Source organism: Aphidius gifuensis, unplaced genomic scaffold, assembly GCF_014905175.1.
Source record: "Aphidius gifuensis isolate YNYX2018 unplaced genomic scaffold, ASM1490517v1 Contig1, whole genome shotgun sequence".
Lineage (NCBI taxonomy): Eukaryota > Metazoa > Arthropoda > Insecta > Hymenoptera > Braconidae > Aphidius > Aphidius gifuensis.
The window spans coordinates 162,842-175,824 of NW_025220573.1; positions in this window are offsets into that span (position 1 = coordinate 162,842).

Consider the following 12,983-nt stretch of genomic DNA (forward strand, 5'->3'; position numbering starts at 1 on the left):
AATGGATTAAAGAGATTATCATTAAAAAAAAATTATATTTATACAATGTTAAAAATAAAATATCTCCTGAAATTTTTCTACTACAAATATTGACATGAAGAATTCTATTGATGCCTGGTTGTTGAATTTGCAACAATTATATGAATATGATTTATCAAAATATCCAAGTGAAGAATTAATTTGTTTTGAACCCGAAGAGGATGAACCTGATGGTAAACGTGTAAAGTTTAATCCTATGAAAAATTTTTTTTGTCGTGGTAAATTTTTACCATCAAAAAAATTTTTACATTTATATTTTAATATTTTTAAAGCAGCTGTATTTCCAAAAATTATATCATTGTCAAATTTTGATGTCGACAGGATTAATTTTTTAATTATGCTTTGTTGTTATGAATGTTTAAAGAAAAAATTTCCAAATAATTATTCTAAATTTATGATGATTTTTCGTCGTTCTTGTGTAAAGTCTTTCCCAATAACTAATGAATTATCAGTTGAAGATGATCCATTTTGTTCTCTTTTATTTTTGGGAATTGGTATGACTTATCGTTATGTTGGAACTGATTTTCCAACAGATACTTTTGTTATTTTGGTTGATTTTTTATTTAATGAAAGTATGCCAAAATCTCCTATATTATTAATGAAAACATATACGAGCTCAACGTTATTTAAAATATGGCCAATGAAATATCGTATATCTAAAATGAATAGTAATATTTCTTCATATCAACTTTATGGATATCCATTATTACCATCTTTTGCTATGACTCAATATAAAATTCAGGGTGAAACTTTTTATGAAGAAACAGTTCAACAAGTTTATATTGATTTAAAATATATGGACAGTCGTTCTATTTATGTTTCTTTATCAAGATTACAAAATATCAAACAATTGTGCTCAATTATCAATGCTGATAAAATAAATATTTAATATTTATGATAATAATAATAATAATAATAATAATAATAATAATCATAATTATAATAATCATAATTATAATAATAATAATAATAATAATAATATCGATAATAATAATAATAATAATAATAATATCAATAATAATAATAATAATAATAATAATAATAATAATAATTTTTGAAATAAAACACTTTAATAAAGAATAATTATAATTTTTTATTTTATTTTATTTTATTTTTAAATAACTTTGTTATTATATTAATCTTGATAATCACAACATATGCTTTCATCTTCATCAAAATTTATTTCCAATTCCATTTCATCATCAGAATCATCTTCATTGTTTATATCCTTCAAATCTTCAATAATTTCTCGTAAATTGTCAGTATCTTCTTCACATTCAGAATCATTAACTATCATCGGGTTAGATTTAATTTCCTTTTTTTTTGATTTGTTAACCTTTTTTTCGATTTGTGGTTTTATAACCTTTTCTTTTTTTACTCGTGGTGTTGTAATTTTTTTTTCATTTTTTTTTACAGATTTTTCAATTTTGTCTTCAGTTTTGTCTTCAGTTTTGTCTTCAGTTTTGTCTTCTGTTTTGTCTTCAGTTTTTTCATCAATTTTTTCATCAATTTTTTCATCAATTTTTTCGACAATTTTTTCATCAATTTTTTCATCAATTTTTTCATCAATTTTTTCATCAATTTTTTCACTAATTTTCTCATCAATTTTTTTTTCCTCTGTCAATTCTATTTTATTTTTTTTTAAAACTTGCAAATTTTTTTTATTTTTTTTAACTGGTAAATTACATATTTTATCATCTTCATTTTTTATTTTTGTTTTTCTAATTTTTTGGTGTTACAGTATTACTTTCATCCATTATCTTCGATTCAATTTTGTCAGATTCCTTTTTTGTTTTACGTTTTCTATTTTTTCTATTACTCTCATCTTCAGATTTTTCAACATCAGTAACTTCATTTTTATTACTTGCTTTTAAAAGTTTACGTTTTTTTACTGGTTTAACCGCCGTTAAACGGAATTGTTGAAATTTTAAAATAACTAATAAAGCAATTTCCGAATCTTTTTCTAATATTATATTTTCATCTGATAAATTATAAACAAAAATTGAAAATTCTGCTTCATTATTTTGTATTAGAATATTTTTTAAAAAAATATTTTTATCAGATAAATTTGGTGATTGTTGTAAAATCCCAAAATAATTCGCACCGACATAATACCCAAAAGAGACTTTTATTTCGTTTGTTTCTTTAGGTTTTAAAATGTATTCTTCACATCTGAAATTAAAAATTAAAAATAAATAATTTAATAAAATTTTATAAAAATTACAAAAAAATTTGAAAAAATTAAAAAAAAAAATAAAGATAATTTCAAAAATTACAAAAATAAATTATTGAAAAATTTGATATTTTTAAAACTTACGTTTTTAATCCATAAATTTGATTTTTTTTTTCTTTTGTTTTAATAATTTTTTGATTAATTTCCGTTTTGTTTTCCAATTCTGTTTCCATTTCTTTGCTTATTTCTTTTGTTGTTTGCTCTTCACTTGTCATTGTTGAACTGTATCATTTGACGAGAAATTGTCGCGTTTATATTTTGATTATAATCTATGATATTATCAACATAAATCTCATTAAAAATTTAAATAAAATTCAACCCCACACTTAATTTTTTGAATCAAGGTTATAGTTCCTTTTTTTTTTATTTATTTTTTTTATTTTTATACATTTCTTTTTTTGTATTTATAAAAAAATTTTTACATTTTTACATAAAATATTAAAAAAATCATTAAAAATATTATCATTTGTTTTTGAAAAAATTGAAGTTCCACTTTTAAAAAATTTTTCATCTAAGTAAATATTATCAAGGTTGACATTATTATTTTGATATATATCTATACAAATTGAAGAAAATGCAAAAAAATCAATAATTAAAAATAAGAGAAAAAAAATAATGCATAAAATTAATCTTTTTATATTTTGTGACATCTTACTTTATTTTTCATATTTTACATATTTTATAATCCTTTACAATATTTTTCAAAATTATTTTCCAATAAAATTTTTGGAAATAAAAAAAAAGGAAATTTTTTAGATTTTTTACATAAAGTAATTAAATAATTAAATTTTTTTTCATCTATAACAGCTAGCGGTATGTTTTTTTCAAAATTATACAATTCATTCATAAAAAATGAAGAAAAAGTTTTTAAAATGTTATTATTATTACAAGCATATGTAGCAACATTTTTCAACAAAAAATTAGTGTTTTTTGAACGTTTTTCTTTATTTCGTTCTAAAATTTGTTTTTTTATTTTAGTTATGGAATAAATTTTTTTTCGATATATAATCTTATTTATATTTGAAATATAATTATCGCAATGATATAAACCATATAATTGAAACATTATTTTACAATTAAATTTCAATCTTTGATTACTAATTTTATTAAAATATGAATTAATTTTTTTCAATTTATTTTCTACATTTTTTTTTTCAACAAAAAAATTATTTTTCTTATTTTTCAATTTTTTATTTTCAATTTTAAATATAGTTTCCATAATAAGTATGTTTAACACTGAGGGTTATTGAACTAATGAAAATTTTTAATCACTAAATGTTTTTTTAAACTATTAACTGACATTATTTTCTTATCGTGGATGTAATCAAATAAAGTACAACCATTTAAATCAATAAGAATAGTACTATTCGGCATACATTTTGACATTTCGGTAAAAAGATAATTTTGTGATTTAATATATTCTAATGACTTACACCAATTTTGTGCTTGTTGATTATACATAAATTCTCTGCGCACAAAACGATTTGTCAATTTTTCAGGCTTTAAATTATCAACAACAATATAATTTTTTCTATTGTTTAAATATTCAATATTATCAATCATACCCCATACTCTTTTTACTTCTTCAAATTCTTCTTTTGCATGTGACATTAATTGTTCGTACATTTCATTAAAAAAATTTTGCCCATTATATTTAAATAAAATGCAATAAAGAGTATTGGTGAAATATGATCTGTCACAAATTAAATATTCTGTTGTTTTTTTGAATTCAGCATCAATAATATTATTCAAAAAATAAATGCATAACAAAGACCGATTCTAGGATTTCTTCTTTTCCTTTGTAAATTGGTTTTTGACGACAAATATCAGTATAATCATTTTTAATTATAGAGACATTAGACAAGTGTTTTATATGACTGAGAAAAGTTGTTTTACCAACAGCAGATACACCATCAAAAGAAATAGTTTGTGGTTTTTTGTTCATCATTAGTGGTTTCATTATTAAATATCCGTCATCATCTTCACCATCTCTTTTTATATTCTTATTATTATTTTTTTTATCATTTTCCTTTTTTTCATTTTGTTGTAACCAACAAGTTTCATCTTCTTTGGTAGAGATTTTTGAATTTTTTGAATTTTTCTGAAAAATTAAAAATAATATTTAGTTAAATAATCGTTTAATCAAATAATTAATTTTAATATTAAATTACTTACAATTTGAAACATTTTTAAACTTTAAAAAATATGCAGAAAAAAAGAAATATTTTTCTAAATTTGTTGAAGTAATGAGACGATAATTTTTGTTGCTACTATTTACTTGAGCAGTAGTAATGTTGATGTTTATTGAATACATGCTAGTTTAAATAGTATTTCAAAATTTCCCCACTGTTATATTTTTAGTGTGCGCAAGCTCTATTTGCTTTGTATTGATTATTTTTTTATGTTGTTATCTTTCAAAATTTTCCACAGTTTATAGAAATGCTTTGGATTAATAATATCATATTATTATTATTATTATTATTATTTTTATTATTATTATTATTATTATTATTATTATTATTATTATTATTATTTTTGTTATTACTTAGAAAATTGCGCAATTAAACAAACAAACATTATAGATTACAGTTTATTAATGTTATCATATTTTTACAATACAGTTCAATGTCAAGAGTTTTGTTATGATTACTTCAATGTCATATTGATAAGATAAATTTATTATTTATTTTTTTATTTTATTATCGCGCTTCTTGTTGGAGGCGAGATAGGTAATTTTTATTTTCTTTATCTTGTTTCTTTTTGAAAGCGATATAGATAATTCGTTTTTCTATTTTTATCGTTTTTTTATTTCTTAATTTTATAGTACCTTTTTAAAAATAAATTTTAAACACATTTCAATAATTTTCTTTAAAAAGAAAAATAACTAAATGTTTTATAAAATTAACAATCATTATAATAAAATTGTATGTACAAATTATCAGTTATAAAAAAATACCTATATATTATTATTAAGTGGTGGTATGTTAACTTTAACAAAATTGATAAACCTTCAAAGATTAGAAAAACCAGCTCACGAAAATGAAATTGAAAATTACATAGATTTTTTTGATTCCACTTTATATCTTCAAGATTACGATATTCCACTAACCGAAAAATCATTTGCAATTTCAAGTTATTTTTTACGTTTAAAATTCAAAGTCAAAGAGAGTGATCCACCAGAAATAAAATCCGAAGAATATGAAAGAAACTATAAATTATTCTACTCAATTAACTCTCTTGATGAAGCATTACAAATTATTTTTGATTTTAAAAATTCTATTTCTGGAGATGTTTTTACATCAAACGTTGAATCATTAAAACAAGAATTCGGTGAGGATTTTATAAATGTTATGCATCAAGTTCAATCATTTTATGATCACCTACCAAAAATTTTAACACCCGATATTTTATATAAAGCATATTATGTTGATTATATGACATCACAAAATCAAGATTTTTCCCTTGATCTTAAAATTTTCAATAGTTTCAACAATGTTTATAATTACATTTTATTCTTTAGTTTACAATCTGTTGATTTTTCAAATGATTTTTTACATTTTATACTGGTGATTTTACTTCCTTTTACCCATTGATATCAACTTGTTTAAAAAGTAACAATTATTTTGGCAAAATTACATTAACTGAACAAAATTTTTCCGCTAAATCATTACTTGTTGATACAAATGAAGAATATTATAAAAAAATTGAAAAATTACCATCTGATTTATTTAATCCGCAAACTGATGTTTTTATTGATGTAAATTCTTTTTGTTGTACAATGTTAATTTCGATTATACGTAGAAGTCTTTTACGTAATTATGAATGGCCTTTACGTAATGATATTTCAAGTTATATAGATAATGTTTTTCGTTTAAAAAGTTTAAAAAGTTTTTTCCTCAAAAATGATCGTTTGATAGAGATTGGATTAAATTTATGAAAAATAAAAGTGGTACAATAAAAGTATATTTAAAATTAGAATATATACTTGAATATTATCAACAAATGGCAAATTCATTGGATGCACCATTATCAATTATTAATTCAAACGGTGGAAACAAAGTTTCAGTATCAGATCCAAAATTATTTGATTTTTCAAATAAATTTCAAAATTTTTAGATGTCTATTCAAAGTTTTGGGCTAACGGTTTAATTGCTGATTACGATTTGCGCAATTTTTGGATTTCAAAGACAACGGATTACTTGCAAAAAATTTATTGTTTGAATTGTGATGGTAAAAAACATGAATTAGTTTTTGATCATAGATTATCTCACATTGAAGTTTCAAATTGTCAATCATGCACTGTTATGTTAAATGAAAATAATCAATTTTCTTTGGAAAATACATCTTTTGAAATTTTTACAAAATTATTTCCATATTTTCTACAAAATATCACTGTTGATGAGTATTCACCTGATGATTTAAAAATGGGTTTTCAAATTGTTATGTATTCACGTTTGTACGCTAGAAAAATGAATAGAAAACAAATTGAACAAGTTTTTGAAACATGTCAAGAATTAACACAAAAATTTCAAGGAATTATTGATAATTCTAATTTTAGTTATTTAATTATGAAATTACTTTCGACATTTAAATTAGCAGAAATGATGTCTGAAATGAAAAAAGATATTTAAAAAAAATTTTAAAAAAAAATTATTTAAATTTGACTCACCTTTTTATTATTTTTTTTGAATTATTTTTTTTTATTTTTTTTTATTTTTTTTATTTTTTTTTATTTTTTTTTATTTTATATTACTCCTTCTTTTTGTTGAATCATAATTAGCGGGACAATAAAATTTTATTTGTTAATAAGAAAAGACGATACAGCCATCAAGTTGTTAAAAAATTAAAAAAATATAAAATTTTTATTATCTTTACACCAATGATGGTTTCGAAACTATCTAAAACACGTGATAATGAGCTGACATTTACTATTTCTATATCTATATAGATTTTATTTTTTTATTAGGTTGTTTATGAACTATTAAAAGAATACAAAAAAATAATAGTTGCGTCATATACTTATTACACAACTGTAATATTCGCATAGTTTCTGGTATATAAAGGGGTGTAGCTTCTATGTTCTCATTGAAACTTTGAATCTTTAACAAGTAGTTTGGTCTATACAATTTTTTAATATTGTTTCATAGATCTTTATCGTTGGTAAGTTAAATTTTACATTTTTATCCAATATATTTTTTATTTAATATGTTTTTTATTTTATATTTTTTTTATTTAATATGTTTTTTATTCTATATTTTTTTTATTTAATATGTTTTTTTTTAACCTTTTTTTTTATCTTTTTATTTAATATAGAAAATGCATTTTTCAATTCTTCATCCTTTACTTATGGCAGCACCGGTTTTATTCACTAGTAAACCAAAGTTTGTAAATAATATTGACATTGTTATTCGTTTTCATAATATGATATATCTAAATTTTTCTACACCATTGATTTTTGATAAAACAAACTACATCTATGATGATGAATACATATTAAAACCAAAAATGCATAAAATGTTTATCAAGTGTACAAAAAAACAAAACGAAACCAAACCATTAATAAATATGGATGATTTCAATTTTTTCTTTAATGTAACAAAATATATTGCACCATTTCAAGAATTATTTCAAGCAGAGGATAAAAATATAGCAACAACTAGATTAAATTTTGCATCAATGGTTTTCAAAGGAATTATTGAAACTTCTTTTTGTGATGATTTAAAACCAAAAGTGTTTGTTTTTATTGACGCAAGTTCAATTACATATTATTTTTTTTTAAAAGATGAAATTTATGATCGAACCATCAAAAAAATTGCCAAGAAACCAATTTATTAACATTTTTCATTATATATAATAATCATAATTATATTTTTGTATTCATATTTTCATTGTATAGTTAATATTTAGAATCAAATATTAACTAAAATAAATAAATAAATATAAATATGTAGAAGAATTATACTAAATTTTTTATGTTTTGTTTTATTTATTTGATGATTTTATGTTTTGAAGTTCACTTAAAAATAATGGTTTAATTGATCTTAAACCACAAGCGCATTTTTTTTTCATTTTTAGAAACAACTTAATAATAATTTTTTTTTATATATGATAATTTTTTTTATCAATCAATATTTTCTATTACATATGTCGCAATATTTATTAAATGTTCTGGAAAACTTTCAAAACAGATTTTTTCTTGTTTTTTAATTGGGAAATATATTTCCATATTAAAAATATTTATTTTATAAAAAGAATTTAAAGTATCAAATAAAATATTTTTTTTAAATTTTGTTATTAATGGTTTTATTACATTCATTATAAATTCTTGTTTATTTTTGATTAACTTGGATTCTGTTGTTTTTGTCTTTTCAATTTTTCTTGTTTCGTCTCCTGAAAAAAATTTTACTCTATCTTTACACAAAAATACATAGTCATTAATTGTATATATATATTTGGAAATTAATTTTTTAAGTTTTAAATTTGTTTCGTCTTTATTTTTTAAAATTGAACCATACCAATTTAATAAACCAATTTTCGTTACCGATGGATCAAATATATTTGTATTTTTATCGTATAAATTTTCATTGATTTTTGAAGTATTGTTTCGAAAATTTTTTTCACTTATTAATAATTTCAAGTCCTTACGTAATGATATTAAATACTCAACGTCATTAACATTAAACATTGAATTCATTTCAATGTTTTCTTGATTATAATAAATTCTGTATATATCAGTATTCGAACACATTTCAAGTGGTAAAATTCCATAATCTTTTATTTTTAATGGAGTATAATTGAAAATGTATCTTTTCTCCAACAAATAACCTTTCGATTTACCCAATAATAAATATTTTGACATGTCTGAACCTTTCATTATGTTAGTATATTCTCTTTGTGTTAAATTTAAATTATGGTCTATATATATTTGTTGGTTTTTTCCTTCAGAATAATAATTTGATATAAAAAATTCTTCAATATTTAACCAAGATTTTATATATTCAAAATCAATTTTTGTTACTTTTTCATTTTCATTATCTACTAAAACAGAAATTCTATATAATTTTGGTGTGTAGTCATTATTTTGATTGTATGCATATAAAATAGTTGGGTCTAAATAGGGAGCTGTCAATATAAATGATAAAAAATTACCATCTTTTTTTTCAATTATGAAAAATCCACCAAGACTTTTATTAAAACTAATGAATTTTTGACTTTTAAAATCCAGAAAATAACTTGATACAAATGCATTTGATATAAAAAGATGTTTATCAATGACATCATCATTGTAATTTAAATTTATATCTTTATATTTTCTTCTTCATCATTATTATTATCAGTATCCTCTTTATTTTTTTGTATACTTTCTTTATCTATATATGAAGTTGCCAATTTTGTTTTTTGAAAATTTTCAAATTTACGATTTTGATATAACAATTGGTTAATGGGTGTTGCATACAACAAACCAATTTCATGAAAAATTGTTAATACATTACTATTTATTTTAATTTTTTGCTTGCTCAAGAAATTTATATTTTTCTTTTTTTTAAAATCTTCCGATTCATTAAAAATCAAATTTTTGATATAAATTTTTGAGACATCAGTATTTGACAATTCAAACATATCAACGTTTGTGAATATCCATGAATTAACAAATTGAAAATATTCTTGATCATTTTTATTTAACCCTAATGATTTTAAAAATTTTTTAAAATTTTTATATCTATGAATAATTTTTTCGGTCGTTTCTATATTTTTTTCTACAAAGTTCATCTTAACTTATTAAGTTATAAAGTAATGGGTTTTATTGGTAGCATTAGAAAAGTTATTCGAACTGGTAACAAAGATATAAATAAAATTAGTTCTGGTTTACAAGACCTTGCTCGAGTATCTTCACCAAAAGTTGATATAACTCAATTATTTAATGCAAAAAATTTTTCAAAATCACCAAACAATGTAATTTCATTTGGGCAAACAACAATAAAAGATTTTGAAAAATTTTCAAGAATTGGTGATTTAACAAATTCATTTGGTAAAAGTGTTCCAAGTCTAATAACAAATAAACAAGTCAAAAATACACTTGTAAATTTTCTTGATTCTGCAAAAAGAACACTTCCAGATTTTAAAGTTAATAAAAAAAGTACAAATATTACATCTCTAAGAAAAAAATATAATTTAACGGGAAAAAAAATAAACACATTGGAAGAAGTAGAAGCAGTACTAAAAGCTAATCCAAAATTGTCAAGCTTATTAGAAACAACAGCAAAAAAGGTAAATAAAACTAAAGTTTTGAAATTAACTGGTGTTGTTATTGTTGTTGGTGGTATAATAACATCAACATCAATTATTAAAAAAGCAATAGAAATACAAAAGGAATCAACTGGATGTTTTGCATACATAGGTGGTGGTAATTCAATTAAAAAATGTAAGATAAATAATTATTCATGTTCAACATATGTTGAAAATCCCGTTGATGAAACATTTTGTAGTCAAAAATCTCTACCTAACGAATTTTTACTTGATACATATTGTGCTATAAATGGTAACTCAAAATTACCTTGTGTTCATTGTAATATGGAGGAAGAAGATGTAAATTCAATAAATTATGTATTTCATGAGAAATTACCGGAAGATGTTGTATTGGTTTGCGAGGAACCCGATTTAATAGATATTATTGGTGATGTAATTAATGAAACAGTCGATGGTTTACTTGATGGGCTATCAGATCCTTTGGGTTTTATATTTAAATTATTAAAACCAATTTTAATATTCTTTGTTGTTATTTTTGTTGCAATTTTGGCATTTAAATTTGTTTTGAGTCGAAAAAAAAATGATTAAAATTTATAAAAAAATTTATTTCTTTTTATTTTCTTGTTTATTTATTATTATTATTATTAATTATTATTATTATTATTATTATCACTATTATTATTATTATTATTATTATTATTAATTATTATTATTAATTATTTTTTTTTATTATTATTGATTATTTTTATTATTATTGATTTTTTATTGATTCTTTTATTGATTCTTTTATTGATTCTTTTATTATTTTTTTTAATCAGGAATACTTCGTATTACATCAGTTAATTTATAATGTAAATATTTTTTTAAAAATCTTTCAACAGCAGCCTTTTGATCCCATTCATAGTAATCAAAGTTTGGATTATAAAAATCAGTAGGCATTTCTGGATTTTTTTCCGCAAATCCTTGTACAACATTAAATATTTTTTTATCACTATCAGATAAAACACCCATATCACGATTATCTTCATTTATTGTTGGAAACATTACAGAACCAACTTGCGATGCATGACCAATACCAAATACATGACCAAATTCATGAACAAGTATCGTTGCTAAACTATAAACACACCTCTCACGGAAATCCGTTTGTCTCATTCTATATTTTATTCTATTTGACAAATGAATTTCTTGATCGTTAGCATGAGCTAATGTTGATTTTGATTCAAATTTTTCAACTTGTTTATATTTTAATGATGGATGAAATAAATCAGCAAAGTAAATAATAATTTCTGAATCTTTCTGTGATGTTCGAACATTTGTATTAAAAACTTCAATTGGTTTTCTACCCCTCCACCATTGTTGTGCTGCATGTCTAATTTCAAGTAAGACATCATTACATTTTAAATAACTTGGTAATGTTGAACAAACAAACCCTTCAATTTTTGAAATTTCCATTTATTTGGTTGATGTCTTGTAATATTTTTATAATAAATACCTCGTTCAAAATTATTATCAAATATACAAATTTCATATCTAATACCCATTTCATCCTCATTTAAACCTAAATTATTTGGTATTTCATAATAAATTTCTTCACCATCACCAAATTCATCTTCTGGACATATATATGGTTCATCTAAAATTATATCTAAAATTATGGAGTCATTTATGTGGTTATTTTTTGTATTTTTACTATTATTGTTTTTCCTGCGTGGTTGTAATGATGAAAATCTCGGTTGAAAATTATCACCATCAATTATTAAACAACTAATAATTGTCAATGCAAATATTTTTGAAATAATCATTCTTCTCTTAGTATATCTCTATTTTTTATTTTTTTTCTGTTATAAGAAGATGCCACCAATGATATATAATAAAAAAAAAAGTAATTACTTTATTAAAGTTTTACTCATTTTTAATTTTATTGGAATCTATGATTTTAAACCAATAATAACTGTCGTTTCAAACAATCCCATTTGCACAGACATAGGTAAAAATTTATTAAATAAAAATGCGACCGTTGAACAAACATATGTTGCTGTTTCAATCTGTGAGGGTATAGTTCATCCTATGGATTCTGGTTTGGGTGGTGGTTTTCAAGCTTTATTATTTAATGGAAATAGTAAAAAAAATAAAGCAGCATATGTAAATGCACGAGAATATTCACCTATAGATAAACGATTTATGAAGAAACCGTTAATCTATGGAAATTCAGTTGGTGTTCCAAGTATGCTTGCTGGTTATGCAAAAATACTTGGTGTATTTGATTGTTTAACAAGAAACAAAGATAAGACAGTATCAATAAAGGGTAATTGTATGGATAATATTGTAAAACCAAAGAAAAAAAATTCTTTAAAGTACAGTCAAATTTTTGATGACGTTATAAAATTAGCAGAAAGGGGATTTAAAATGTCACCAACGTTTGCAGCAATTGTTGATTATTTACCATGGATAACTTCTGTTT